The sequence below is a fragment of the Strigops habroptila genome, chromosome 2 (genome assembly GCF_004027225.2).
Source record: "Strigops habroptila isolate Jane chromosome 2, bStrHab1.2.pri, whole genome shotgun sequence".
NCBI lineage: Eukaryota > Metazoa > Chordata > Aves > Psittaciformes > Psittacidae > Strigops > Strigops habroptila.
Genome location: NC_044278.2, coordinates 97,647,544 through 97,663,314, shown reverse-complemented (window position 1 = coordinate 97,663,314; position 15,771 = coordinate 97,647,544). Strand labels below are relative to the sequence as shown.

The 15,771-nt window shown below is 39.3% G+C and overlaps 1 long non-coding RNA gene across 1 annotated transcript; it reads left to right on the top strand.

Moving 5' to 3' along the window:
- The first annotated feature begins 219 nt into the window (after positions 1-219).
- On the top strand, positions 220-15,566 carry LOC115604404. The gene is made up of 3 exons (XR_003990267.2): positions 220-294; positions 5,955-6,018; positions 14,964-15,566. It is a non-coding gene; the product is annotated as an uncharacterized LOC115604404 (long non-coding RNA).
- The last annotated feature ends 205 nt before the right edge of the window (positions 15,567-15,771 follow it).

The window sequence follows — 15,771 nt, the reverse complement described above, 5'->3', positions numbered from 1 at the left end:
TCCCACAATATCAGGTTTGTTTTAAAAAGTGTAATTCTTTTTATTCATAGACTCTTTCATGAAGTGCTATTTCTTTCCTGCTGAATGGAAATGTTTGACTAGAAATAAAAAACCCCAACAAATTCCTATTCCCAAATGCAATGAAATTGTTTCCTTCCTCTTAGCATGCAGTATTAAAAAATGGCAATTTTTTATTTTTTAATACAGACTTCTTTTGTGTGAACCACGGATCAGCAAGCCAAACTTCTGATGACTGAGATACTGTTAAAGACTGAGAAAAAGCAACTTAATAAGGTCTCATAGAGTTATATGTTTATGTAGATAGTTGTAAATATTATTATATATTTGTCATATACTGATGGAATAGTTCTGACTTACACAATCAAAATCTTTGAAATGACATAGGCAAGAGGCATTTATACCTTCCAATGATTTCCAGCTGCTTTGTTTCCTTTTTGTATCTCTCCCTTTAACAAGCGTACGTAAGAAATTTAGATTTAGAGAATTAACAACAGAGGAAAGACAAACACGTCTTTATAAGACAAAATGATTCTCATATTGTTTCACCTTCCCTCCTTGAGCTTTGTGAGTGTTGCTACTGACACGCCATTTAATCATTGTTATTAGTCCAGGAAAATATTTACCTAGATTAAATGTAAACTCTTGTAGCACTCTGGATATCACCAGACAGTGTCCATTTACACCATGTGAGGGTTGTTTTCCATATGTAAAGTCTTCAGTTCCTTAATTTCACTAAATTTGTCTGATTAGGCAAATTAGGACCAGGATCCCTCCAGCTTTCAAGTTGGAAGCATAAAAAAAATCCTAAAATTTCTCAGCTTCCAGACTCAGAATAACCTTTTATTTTTGCCTTTGTGTGTGGGTGTGATTAATGGCAGCCCTGTGCTTTGGTTTAGCAGAAGTGAGTACACAGCAGAAAGTTTATGGAAAAATGTGTTGCGAAGGTGAAAGTTTTGGTGCTGCAGAGATTGATGCCACTGCCTGCTGGAGTTAGATGTGTTGGTTCTGCATTTCACTTTCAATGGAAAGGAACCCAAAACTTAAGTCAATTTCATTTGTTTCATCTTCCTCCTGACATCATCTCAAACAGATTTGGTATTTGTTTTCACTTCAGAGAGAGAGAGAGAAAGATACTTTTGATGAGCTGCTGGTTCAAGCAGTGTTTTCCAACCTATGGGTCACACTCCAGTAAGAAGTCACATCAGTGATAAAGGGGAGATAAGGAACAAACCTGAGCTTACCCAGCTTTGCCAGGCTCATTAGTTCCACCCCCAGTCAAAGCCAGGGTTGCTGAGAGAAGGCAGCACTGGTGTCCCATGGTGTAGCCCACGGGGGTGCAAAAGTGGCAGAGGTCAGAGGAAGGTGAGGAGGCAGCACTGAGAGGAAGCAGAGCTTGGGATGTGGGGACATAAGCCCAAGAAGGCAGTGCCATGGCTTGAGCAAGGCATGGCAGCAGGCTTGCCAGAGAGTGCTGGTAGCTCAGCATGGGACAAAGGAGACTCTAGCAGGGGTTAGAGGAAAGTAGCAGGAAGCAGAAGGACTGAGACCTCCATAACTGTGGCTGGCAACCACTGTCAGTTATTCATATGAAATATGGAAATGAAAAGGTTAAACCTTATTCCATATTCAGGCAGAGGGATTTTACCTGGGTCTCTAATTTCCCAACTCAGTGTTGCAGTTAAACAATCTAGTGCAGAATAACTATCTTTGACTGTGATTGATACATCCTTGGGAAGAATTCTGTTTTCAGAGGTTTTGTTTCAAGTTTCCCAGCCAGCTCCAGTATATGGCTGCAGAGTTGGTTCCAGTAAATAAGTACCATCTGCCCAGGTTTTTCCAGGGCTGGTTCCAGCTTTGCATGAAATTTTGAAAGCTTTTTTAGCCTGGTCCAAATACAGATTATGCAGGTTTTATTCTGTGCTGTTTGGCTTGAGTTTGATGGTCATGCTTCTTTACTAGTTCACTAGAGTGGCATAAAATAAAAAGGCAGAAAAAAGGAAAAAAGTTTCAAACAATATCCTATGGATTTTAAACAATGGCATGAAAATCTACAGCTTATAACTCCCCTAAAAAGGTGTATTTTCCCATGGACTGAAAAGTTGACTTCCCCAAGAGATTGCTAACTGAAAACCACAAAATTTCCTATGTCCCGTGTCAGAGTGCACATGCAGTGGAAAGAATACAGACATGGCGAAATAGGTTGATTCAACAAACTGAAATAAATATGTCAGGTGTGTCAAGACACATAATAGGTGCATTATTACAAAGAAACTCTTCAGCTAACCGTATTTTATCAAACTTTGGAAAGAGTGCATTTAAATTATCCAGCATATTTCATATTTCATGTACATGCTACACACCAGCTCAAGTTCCATATACATGACTATGTTTTACCTTGCAATAACTGAATGAGGAAGTTTGAGATAGATCTCTTAGAAAACTCTTTTACAAAACCCTTGGGGAAAAAAAAATCTTTTCTTTCATTCAAAAAGAAACACAGTAAAACTTGGATTATTCAGATTTCATCAAGACTTACAAAATAAAATTAATTAGTCATTGAAACTCATGATCTAATATTGAATTAAAATGTAGGTCCCGACACCAATGCTGGTTTATAAGACAAAGGATCTAATAAAATACTTTTGCATTCAGGCCAGTTCCATAGGAACACACAGATTCTGTCTGTGTTCTTTGAGGTTCAGGACTAGAACAAATCCCTCTCAGTCAGTTTTTTAAGTTTCTAGGACTAATTGAAAGCATACACATATATATGCGAAAGCTGTGGGGCTGAAAGCTCAGGTCAGAACTGCAATGTGTTAGGTAGCTATAGTCTCTTGTGCTATATTTACATGTATCTACCATCCATGACCTTTATATATGCTCCTATAATGTTCACAATATTAAACAAAACCCAAAAGAGGAGCAACTGGCCTAAAAGATAAAAATAGCAAAACCAATGAAATGGTTTGATAAAGATCATGGCACAGAGGTTTCAGTCTGGTATACAGCAACATATAAAAATAACAGGCTGACTTCAGAGTATGTTAAAGGATCAGAGCTGAGAGGCAAGACAGAAACTGCAAGACTGATAACAAGGAGAAACCTTGGAAGGCTGAGTTTGTAATCAGTGCTTCTAAGAGGGGAAAGCAGGAATGAAGGGGGATTTTCACTCTACTTTTCAAAATATGAAGTGTGATAAAAACAAAGACTGAGCTGAAATAAGAAAATTAATCCCTTCATACACCTGAGGGAAAGATAAGGACCACAACAGAGGTCACTGTATCTGAGTGCCCCCAAACCACATCTGGTCTGTAATATACAGTCTGCACTATAAAACCTCTTACCATTGGGAAAATGGTAATAGACACAATTATTAGTCTTGACAAGTCTTGCATTTGCTGTCATGTCAACAAAGGTCTGACATGAGGAACTTTACAGGCTCATTCGTCAAAGTTGAGTGAAATTATGTTGCTTTGGCTCAAGGCTGCTATATTGACGCATATTCTATTTATGCTGAGGCGGTTTAGGTCCAGTCCTATATCTGGTATTTAGCTTATCTTAGTAACTCAGTTTTTCTTCCAATATGATTATTTCTAGTGATTTAAGCAAAACTAGTAGGTAATGAGAATAAATTCCCCAATCCATATAATGGTACTAGTATCTCCTTTTCTTGAGCTCTGTACTCTATGTTAAGGGCTGATTCTGGGAAAAAAAAAAAAAAAAAGAAAAAAAAAGTGTATTTTTCTTAATTTATTGGTTAATTTAAAAAATCTTTTTTTCTTTCTTTCTTCCCTTGGATTTTATTGGCATAAGTACCAATTAGGTTAGGTGTGATTTAAAATGTAAAAAGCTTCAGAGTTTTCACTGGGAAAAAAACCAGAAAACTATTAACTTCCATGAAGTATTTTTTTAACGTTTTTAAATTGTAAAACTCTACAGAAATAGAACATTTCAAAAAGAAGAAAAAATTGTTCCTATGGAAAACCATATTTATCAAGTGCAGTACTTCAGACTAACTGCAGGTGTCAATCAACTGCAGTAAAAAATTGGCCCTGACAGAGTGGCTCAAAGCAACTCTGTCTGGGGACAAAGTGGGTCTCAAAATTGCAAATGAGTATTTAGACCCTCACACAACAGGCTTCAAATAGTGAGTTTATTCTCACTATCATAATGTTTCCTTGCTTTATAAGCAGCCTACATTCTTATTCTTGCTGCATCATTCAGCTGACCTCAGCCCAGCTCGACAGTTTGCAGCCCTTATCATCTTTTCTCTGCAATTTCTGATTGACTGTAATTTTTTTCTTCTTCCTCTCTTGCTTGCATCGTTCTTCCCTGTTTCCAGCACATGACATTTATTATTGCCCTTTTATTTTTGAACAATCCCTCCTGAATACATATTGGATGGGTTTTGATCCTTGCATTTTCTTTTTATTTTTTCTGAGACATGACTGTCTCTTCAGTCACTTGCCACTGTCAGGCAGATCCTTAGTAGATGTAATCTGCAGAACTCCACTGCCTTCACTGGAATCACTCCACTTTATATTAGCAGAGAATCTGACTTAAAATCTAAAAATGCTGCGTGTGTTGTATCTCAAGAGCAGCATCATTACTTTCTCTCTTCAGTTTAAAATCTGGTCTTTAAAGAAAAGGACCCATTGCCCCAGTGTAGTAATACAGCATCTTTTAATAAGCTATATATACTTTTTAAAAATGAAAATGGATTTTACAAAATCTTTTTGGTTCCACTCACTTAGGTTGTCACATTTATATTCGGGAAGATTTGTAGAGACTTTTGATAGGTGATAAAATGAAAATGTGTACTCTAACTGAAATAGTCCTTATGGCTTGTGAAATCAATAGATTGAAAGATCTGTCAGATCACAGCAATATATTTCAGGAGACAGCCAAGTTCCTGCTGCTTCATACCTTTTACTGTTAAAATTTGTGTAGAAATATAAAACATAGCCTAGAACAAGCAGCAAAAGCTCATTACAAGTGAGCTGAAATGCACTTCTGAACCTTGTGGAAAGGGTGACATTTGAGAGGTATTCCTGTAATACAGACCAGGGTTTTAATGACTGCACTAGCACTTACCTAACTTATCTTTGGTGTGGAAAACCATTTTCCAAACTGCATTCACTGTTGCTTCAAATACAAAAGTCTCTCTAGTGAACATAATAACCCTCTTCAAAGCACCAAAATACCTGTGTAGCTTTGCACTGTTGCATTGCAGGACTAATATTCTCATTTGCCGTCATTCAGGGGACATGAGAATTAATAGGGGCAACAATCTTTGAAAATCTGTCTAACCTCTTCCCATTAAAAGAGAGAGGACTGAAAATGTTGAGAACAGCTCTGAGCTGGAGAGTAGAGTGATTTCAAACATGCTAGAGAAAGGAGGGGGAAGAACTGCAGTTTTCTGCTGATAAGTAGGAGAGCAGTGCACTGTGACCAAAGTCTCCCTGCTCTCTAGGGAGATGTCCACATGGCATCCCTGTTGAGGAAAGCACCTGTGCCTCATGCACAGCCTTCCTCAAGGTGATGTGAAAAAGCTTTGTCGTCTCACATTTGTGTGCCCTGACAGGGGTCTGGGATTATATTCCTTTTTGGCCTTGACCCAGAAAGACTCCCATTGATCAAATTAGCTGTAGGCAAGCCTTTACCCACTCTCACTGGAAGTGATACTCACCACCCCAATGTACTCCTTTATTAACCATTGCTTTTGTTTCTGGAGGACTGGACAATGGAGTGCTCATTTCCCTGGCAAGTCTGGTAATGGTCCTATGGAGACCACAGTTATTCTTTCACTCTTCATTATGCTATCAGGTTTTAAATAATTCATATTTATAAAGTCCTGATGATGGGATACTACATAAATCTGAATTAATAAATACTTTTTCTGCATATCTAATTATTTCACTTTTGTCCTGCAGCCAAGAAAACACCAGTAGAAAAATACAGGACCCCCCGTTATTTCCGCTGAGGCTGAGATAAAAGGTATTGCTCTCCTCCTGCCTATTTTGAGTGCCTTCATCTGCCAATCATGCAAAATTATGTTTGCCCATGTTCCTTCAGCAGCACAGCATAGCTGCAGGCGTCACCTCAAAAGCTCTTGGAATCCATAATTCAAATGTTAGTTGCACCCAATGTCCTTATTTTCAGCTTTGTCTGTACTACTAACAGGGCTTCTTTTTGGCCTTCCAGAAGAGCAGCATCACACACTCATAACCATAAGAATAAACTTTCTCTTCCAAGAAGTAGGCTAGTTGTTACGTTTGCACTAATAGCAACATATACAATCATATATTAGCAAATCAAATCTGGATTCAACTAGCAGCATACCATGATGGGGCAACATTGTGACAGCATACAGCATTGTTTTTGTCTTGCCTTGGACTGGAATAGTTTAAATAATAATTAAAACCCTTATTTTAAAAATCTTTTTCATTATCACATCACCTAAATGTGATTTCTTACTTGGCAAATCCTCCATTAGTTATTTTATGCAGGTTGAAGGATAAATGGAAACAAGAATGACAGACATTTTATTACACTTAGCTTAATCTGTGGAACTACCCTGTGATACTTCAGCTGGCTATAATGGGTAAATCTTTTAATCTCCTGGACATCCTTAGCACAGTATCCAACAACTAGACAATGACAACTGCATTAGCATTCTGCAGTACACCACAGTAGAAAAATCATTGAATAGGGGTCTTGGCAATGAAAGCTGATGAGTAACTAGATCTTTCCATAATAGAACCGTATTCATAGACATTATTTTTTAAATTTTTATTTTCTTCATTTTTTTAAATCTTAGCTGTCTTAGTAAGAATGACACTGTTGTAGAATATGCATTTTTACATTGTGGCATCTAAGATCCTAGTTAATGATTTTATTTCCCTTGCAAGTTAGGTGACCTGCCAGCAGTCAGACAGTTTCGGTTGCTTTTCCTAAATTCAGGGGAATTTATCAAGAGGGATTTCGTAATATTATGTTGAAATTGTCTCCATCTCAACATCCTCAATTTTTTTAACATTGTGATAGTAGTACTTTTTTGAACACTAGGTTGATACCTTGTATTGATGGTCAAGCAATTTGCTTCTTTAAATCAGTGGTCTTGGTAAGTATGTTTTGCACATCTTATCCCATAGCACAGAAAATGCACAGGATACTTGGGTCAGCTGTATCATCTCAGATATCAGTAAAAGACTGGGTGAATTCTGAAAAATTGACATAATTTATCCTGAATGGTCTGTGAACAAAGAAAAACTTTCTGTTCCATCTGTTTGGCATTCTCTGTAGTTTCCATGAAGGTTTAAAATGCCTTTTATTACTTAATTCAAACAACTATAGGCTTTTGCCCAAACTGAAATACATCATGACTGATCTGCGGACATATGTTTGGGCATATATTTTGCATTACATAACCTTACACTAATAAACTTCTTTCATGCTAAAGTGCATTAATATCTGTTAGCCATAATTGGTTTTGGCCTATGTGGGTGGTATTTGCTGGGAATGAACTTTTTCCAGATTTTGCAGCTGCATTCCTTGAGTGCCAGATAGGAGGCTGGCTGGGTAGTAATCTGATCAATGCTTTGTGAGCTAAAGGACAGTGGCCAGATAAATTAGGGAAAGGCAAGGCCTTACCTTACCTACCACTATCTTATCATGTCATGTCTGATGTGTGCTTTCCCATCTTGGGAGTAAAAGTATTACACTGTCTTTCAGTCCTGTACAGGCAAAAATGTCTGTATCTTGGCACTTCCTTCCCACTGACTGTCATAATCAGGACAAATCAAAGAAGCAATATATACGTGTGTCCTTCACAGAACCCTGGTTTCCATGAGCAACATAAATATTCAGCATGTTCTCTGCTGCTCTGATCTTATACATGTCCTGTTTTATTTTGTGGGAGGAACACAGCAAATAAAACTACCCTAGCCTGGTTTTTTACTCTTAGTAAACCAGCAAAATTTACTGTGCCATAAGGTCTATGAAAAATTAAGTAAAAATTTGGGACTTTATCCTTATGGAAAAGGTGAGAGCACATGCACTCTGGCATAATGCTAGGAAAAGCCGCTCAGTCTCAGAAATGGCCCTAACATGCCAAAGAAAAAGGCATGAGATGAGACCCTATCCATCTACCGTGACCCACGCCTCAGGGATGGTACATTTAACCTTTCTCTCACTGTTTTGCAGTTCTGCAGTATCTATGTTTAGAATTCCCCTGACCCAGGTGCAGAACTTTGCACTTGGCCTTGTTGAATTTCAGGAGATTTGCATTGGCCCAGCTCTCAAGCCTGTCAAGGTCCCTCTGGATCCCATCCCTTTCCTCCAGTGTGTCAATCGCACCACACAGCTTGGTGTCAGCAAACTTGCTGAGGGCACACTCAATCCCACTGTTCCTGTCACTGACAAAGATATTAAACGGTCCCAATACTGCCCCCTGAGGGACACCACTCATCACTTACATCCACTTGGATATCGAGCCATTGACTACAACTTTTTGAGTGTGACCATCCAGCCAATTCCTTGTCCACTGAGTGGGCCATCTACCAAATCCATGTCCAATCCAACGACATTGTGCAGGACAGAGTCAAATACTTTGCACAAGTCCAGGTAGATTATGACAGTATCATGTTAAAATATCCAGTTTAAAGGTTTCAGAAGTAGTTTTCTTTCTAATGGCTCTTGCAGATGAGTGTTTTAAATCCTAGGAATAGGAGGTGAATTCTTGACCTCAGTAAATGGTATGCACTTGACTTCAAAGGAGATAGGGCATCATTCACAGACATTGGAAGAACAAAGAATCTTGTAAGTAGTAAAGAAGTAAAATATGTGCCCTGTAGCCTAAACATTTCCTTAAGAGTATGCTTTCTAATGTCATTATCAAATTAATTTTAAAACCACAAGGCAAAAAGATGTCTATCTACTGTTTCTAATATCCTTCAAGATCTGACAGGTTATTTTTCCTATATTTTTTTCAAAACTATTTTTTGAATTTTTCTTTTTGCTCTTGCTTGCAGCACTGTGCAAGGAAGATAATTTCTTTCCTTTTCATAACTGCACTTCAAATATTTATCCCGTAGTTCCTGCTTATCCTAGCTACATGTACTTGACACTTTATTTTACTCTTCACTGACTGAAATTCCAGTATGTTGTCAGTGCTAAGAATGAAAAAACTGCTCAGAATATCAACTGACATTAATTAACCTTGATTTCAGGGTAGATGTGGTTTTTTATGCTGGTGAATCGTAAGGCCTCAGTTTTCACCAATGACCAAAATCACATTCTAATAGAAATTATGGATAAAACCTGAAATTTCACTTTACATTATATTAGGAGAGGGGAAATGCTTCAAAGTGAAACCTTACACAGAAATTCAAAGTGCTGCATTAGAAAATATTTGGAAATGTGTATCATTTGTGATTACATCACATGTAAAATCATGTCTGATATGCTGGACCTCCAGATCCTTTTACTTATTACAGATATTTATTTACATTTTGTTGGGGTTTTCTGGTTGGTTGTTGGGTTTTTGTTGGGTTTCTTTGTTTGGGTTTGTTTTTCCTAATAAAATGATGTCCTGTCTGATTTAAAATAATAGGATTATACTCTTGAATGGAAAGTATGGTAGAATTATACTATTTTTTTTATAAAGTATTGCACATTTAGGAAATCAGTTACCCAGTCTCTCTTGGCAAATATTTAATATCTTCTGGTTTAAATTAGACATTACATTACGTATGATTCCAGTGAAAATCACCATGGGAACATTTCATTATTTATGTTTGTGACAGGCTGGGGGGAATGGGCTTAGCCATCAAAGTATAACAGAATATTACTAAATCTTAAGCACTGCAAAATTCTTTTCTATTATATTAGAATATAAAGGTCAAATATGACTTTAGAATAGATGATAAATTTAATATTTATTATAACTCTACGGAACTGCATGACAAAAAGCAGAAATGTGCTATGGGGAAGACAAGAAAGAAAACTAAGTGAAGCAAAGCAAACTACTTCTGATGTATAAAAACTATTGGAGCCTATTTTATAGAAGTTCCACATATGGATTAAATTTTTATTATACTGTTTAACTTGCTAGTCTCCTTTTCTGACAAGATGCTGAAAATCTGTGACATCTAAAGCTATGAAATGCAATCTAGTAATTATACGTTCAGTATATTCTGTTAAATTAATGTATAAACCAAATGATAATATTCCAAGCTGTTATGACGATACTAAAAGTAAATACATTTTTTCTGCTGGATGCCTTCTGATAGATGTACCATCTATCAAACATATGGAGCCAATTCCTGCCTTAACAGGTAACAAAAAGCCCCACGGCTATAGTAAAGTTACAGGAATGTAAAAGTCAATCTGACGCATTAGATATTTTATTTATAAAACAAAATTTGGCCTGTTTCTTTTCTGTCTTGCAGCTTGAGTAGTCATTTCTATGTGTTTGAAGTGGCTGTAAAATATTAACAAATTGAGATCATTATTTCCAGTTCCACACATTGGGCTGTAGGGTTTACATTCAGGTAAGTGATAGCCTGTGATGCTAGCCAGTGATGAAGCTGGCATACCTATGCACAGCTGTCTTCTAACAGGTATTGTTTCCTAATAACTTCAAGAATCTTCAAACAACTGGTTCACAGTTACATGTGCTAGGTCTCTTAACATACTTTTCCTTTACTGTGTATTTTATGTAACTGCTGTTGGAAGCATTTAGAAACTGTGCAAACATCCTTACAGTATTCATGTTCCAGATGATGACAGATAACATCTGAAACCCTGTTGCTGACTAAAGTTCATACCTCCATCACTGTCGTGGTTTGAGCCCAGCCGGTAACTCAGAACCACACAGCCGCTCGCTCACTCCCGCCCCCCCCCTTCTTCCTCCCCCCGCTCCCGGAGGGATGGGGAGGAGAATGGGAAGAATGTAACTCCCACGGGTTGAGATAAGAGCAGTCCCGCAACTAAGGTATAACACAAAACCACTACTGCTACCACCAATGATAATAACGATTAGTGAAATAACAAGGGGAGAGGATACAATTGCTCACCACCCGCCGACCGATACCCAGCCCGACCCGAGCAGTGATCAGGGCCTTCCGGGTAACTCCCCCCGGTTTATATACTGGGCATGACGTGCTGTGGTATGGAATACCCCTTTGGCTAGTTTGGGTCAGGTGTCCTGTCTCTGCTTCCGCCCGGCTTCCCCTCCTCCCTGGCAAAGCATGAGACTGAGAAAGTCCTTGGTTGGAATAAACATTACTTAGCAACAACTAAAAACATCGGTGTTATCAGCGTTGTTCCCAGGCTGAAAGTTAAAAAACACAGCACTGCACCAGCTACTAAGCAGGAGAAAAATGACTGCTATAGCTGAACCCAGGACAATCACTCAACATTATCTACGTGTCTGTGTATCTGTCTTTCTCTCTATCAATTTAGAACTTGTTTATGGCCAAATAAATAACTGTCATTTTATTATATTTGTATATTCTTGCTAGTGAATACAAACATTATGGTGAAAACTCTCAGGTTTCCAAAACATCTGAAATTTCTTTCTGGGTCATTTGCCTGTCTGATAACAGTTCAACCTGTCCTGCTCCTTCATTATGATTATTGTTAGTTACACATAAATTTGTCACGGATTTTGATCTCCAGTGAACACAGTCTAAGCAGACTGCCATATAAGCATGCAATCATAGAATTATAGAATAGTTTGGGTTGGAAAGGACTTTTAAAGGTCATCTAGTCCAACCTCACTGCAATGAGCAGGGACATCTTCAACTAGATCAGGTTGCTCAGAGCCCCATGCAACCTGACGTTGAATGTGTCCAGGCATGGAGCATCTACCACCTCTTTGAGCAACCTGTTCCAGTGTTACACCCACCTCCTTGAAAAAAATTTCTTCCTTATATCTAGTCTAAATCTACCCTTTTTTAGTTCAAAATCATTACCCCTTGTCTTGTTGCAACAGGCGCTACTAAAAAGTCTGTTCTCATCTTTCTTATAAGCTCCCTTTAAGTACTGAAATGCTGCAATAAGGTCTCCCTGGAGCATCCTCTTTTCCCAAGTCTCTCAGCCTTTCCTCATAGGAGAGGCGTTCCATCCCTCTGATCATTTTTGTGGCCGTCTTCTGGACCCTCTCCAACATGTCCATGTCTTTCCTGTGCTGAGGACCCCAGAGCTGGATGCAGTATTCCAGGTGGGGTCTCACCAGAGCGGAGTCGAGTGGCAGAATCACCTCCCTCAACCTGCTCGTCATGCTTCTTTTGATGCACCGCAGGATGTGGTTGGCTTTCTGGGCTGTGAGTACACATTGCCAGCTCATATCCAACCTTTCATCCACCAGTACCCCCAAGTGCTTCTCAGCAGGGCTGCTCTCAATCCCTTCCTTCCCCAGCTTTTACTGATTCTGGGGGTTGCCTCATCGCAAATGCAAGACTTTGGCCTTGTCAGACTTCATGGGTGGACACTGGTGGACTACTGAATTTGTCAAGGTGCCTCTGGATGTCATCTGTTCCCTCCAGTTTGTCAGCCACACTACCCAGCTTGGTGTCGTCTGCAAATTTGCTGGGTGTGCGCACTCAACCCTGCTGTCTGTGTCATTGATGAAGATATTAAATAGGACTGGTCCCAGTACAGACCCCTGAGGGATTGGTGTATTCTAGTTCCTCAGATCACCTTGAATTTAAGACTCCTGAAAGATGTAACCTGCTGTAGGGTGGCAAGGAACCTGATTCTAAGCGAGACCTTTGAGCTCCAGAATGACACAAAGACAGTGGTGCACAAAGTGCAGTTTTACTTGTTTTTTAACATCACCAGTTGATTGGTTCATTGCTTGGTTGGTTAGTTAGGTGGTTGGTTTATTCCTTATTGGCTTTTTAATATAATTGCTTTTTTCCCATTTCTCTGAAATAGCTACTTTTACATTAGACTTATATGACCTTATTTTTTTTATTTTTTTTTGTTCTTCATCACCAAAATGTGCACCTGTTGTACTCTGTGCCTAGGAACATGTTCTTCCCATGAGTTAATTGGTTTCTCTTGTCTGTATCACATTCATCTAAATGTTTTACAACATATACCAACACTGGTCTTGACTATCTATACTTCATCTGTCCCCTGTGTCGGTAATGATTCACAATCTCAGGAAATGGGACTTTACCTACATAAGGGTAAAAAAAAAAAAAGTAAAAAGGGACTCTTTACTCTATTTTTTCCCCTCAAGGAACAATATTAGTGTAAAATGTATACTCTGTAAAGAGATGTGGTTTCAGCAAAGGAAAGGTTTTTTTCTCAATTGAAAACATCAATGGGCTCCAATATCTAATAATGTTAAATGATTGGAGTTCTTATCTGGTGATTGTTAGACCAAATCAGTTTTTCAAAGTGTCCAGCTGTGCATATAAATGGGCTTTAATGTTGTTATTGATGAGACTATGGGCAGAGCAATGCTGCTAAACAAAAGGAGGGCCTTTGAATGTGTTGCTGGTGTCTGAGTTTCTCTGCAGAGCGAATAGCAGGATTTAATGTGATTAGAGATTTGTGCCTGGCGTTGAGCCTGAACACAAAACCACAGGCATTCGCTCTGCTCCAGCAAATACCAGTTCAGAGTTCAGAAACTATTAGCACCTAGGAGAGTAGAAAATAGATAATCAAGCCTGGGCTGCAGCATTCAATAATGGCAGAGCAAAGCAACACAGCTATTTTGGACCACTGCTTATGCATTGCTCAGGCAGAGCTTGTTACCAACCAGCTGAAGAATTGTGCCTGTCTACCAAATACAGAGCAGAGTTCCTAGGGAGTATTTAAATCTGAATTGTGCTTTTTGTACAGCTTGGGCCACATATCTCCATCTCACATACTCCCTTTTGCTGCAGAGAGGTAGGTTTCTGCAGGCCCTGGAGAGGAGCGTTTTACCCCCTACCAGTACTTAGGATGGCCAGGAACAAGGATATAGGTATGTCCTATCTGACTGCTTACACAGTGGTACGAGAAGAGGGCCATGGTCTGTCCACCTGCTGGATCCAGCATCCAAAGCCAAGGGAATGAGTTGGACCACAGAATTAATGGCTGCATCCATGATGCAAAATTAGTTAATCTGCTTTAATAAGTGATTACTGGGAATAAGTGCTGAGGATGACTGTGTCCCTTCTGGAGTAGACTGGCCATGCCCATTCTACAAAGGACTTGGTGCTGGGTTTCCTCTGGATCACAGCTGGTGCTCCTGTGTCCTGCAGTGTGATTGTGGAAGGAGCTGATGGCCCCAGGGTCCTGACATAAGGTCTTGGGACATAGGCAAGGTAGTGAGAGACTTGGTGGGGGGACAGGCAGAGGCAGGCAGGGCTGGTGGTGCCCTCAAGGCCCAGACATCACTACAGGCTTATTCACGTTGTGTTCGGAAAGGTGATTTAAACCACACTGGGAGGCTTGCTTGGCTCTTACTCCAGACCAAACCAACCATCAAGGCTGGCAGAGCCACAAAGGGAAGCAGTGTTTCTCAGACACGGACAAGAGGAGTCAGGATCCAGGGGGTCTTCAGGCTGTGCCATCTCACAGCAAGTGTTGGTTAATTTTATGTTCCTTTAGTTCAATTTGCTAAGCATAGCTGCGCTGCTTTGTGTATATTTTTATGAACTTCTGCTAAAATATTTTTATGCAGTTAAAATTGTTGCTGCATTATTGGCCAGGCTATTTTTGCTCACTGCAACAGAGAGACATGCTGGCTGTACTGATGGGGAGGTGGGTTCACAGGTCTTGGTGTGGTTTTGTACTTTCTGTGAGCATTCAAGGGCACTTACCAATGTGGGAAATAAGGTCTACCCCAATGGCTGGTACAGCAGTGCCGTACCACAGACTGGGAGGATGAGGTGGTGTCAGACTATCCAAGACCCTAATGTTGATTTTTATTTTTTAAGGGCTGTTGGTGAAGAAGCAATCCATATCTGGTGGGGGGGATTTTTCAATATCCCATGGAATTGGTAAGGTACATTTTTGTGTTCATTACTACAGATAAAGACATGTCTCACTCACCCTGCTGGTGAGTCCACCAACATGGACAGAAAGTTTGGTCCAGATTTCTGTCAAGACCAGCTACTAGCCACCTCCTCAAATGCTTAAATTTGCAGGCAGAGATACTAATAAGAACTTCAGCAGTAGCTTATGGTATTTATGCATTCTGAGTCCTAGATATTGAAAAAGTGTGAAATAAGAGGTTACTTCTTTACCCTCTTCTATTTATGCAGACCCGCATGCACATAATTCAGTCAGAGGGAAGATATGAGCAACTATACTGGAAGACACTGTCATGCATCTGCCTCTTCTAATGTGTTTGCCCATCCTGAACATGTGGGATCTTCTGTACCTCAGAGAACCAGAAGAGCCTTTAGAGTGAAAGGAAGCATTTCTCCCTTTTTTTTTCTTTTTTTTTTATTACTAGCTGGGGTAACAGCTGGCATGAAGTTTCCTTCCACAGAAGATAGAAGAGCCTGGAACAAATTGCCCACCAATGACTGAGCAATGGCGAGAAGAGCTTTTTGGCAACCAGCCTTTGCAAAAGGAAATGAAATTAAAAAGCTTTTCAGTTTATCTCATTTAAAGTAGAACTTCCTTCTACAACTCATGCAGATGAGAACTTCTGAAGTGCTCAGAGAACTGGATCTGATAATTTTTAGTACAATTAGATTAAAGAAAATACTTTATGTTTTACTATTTCCAAAGTCTTAT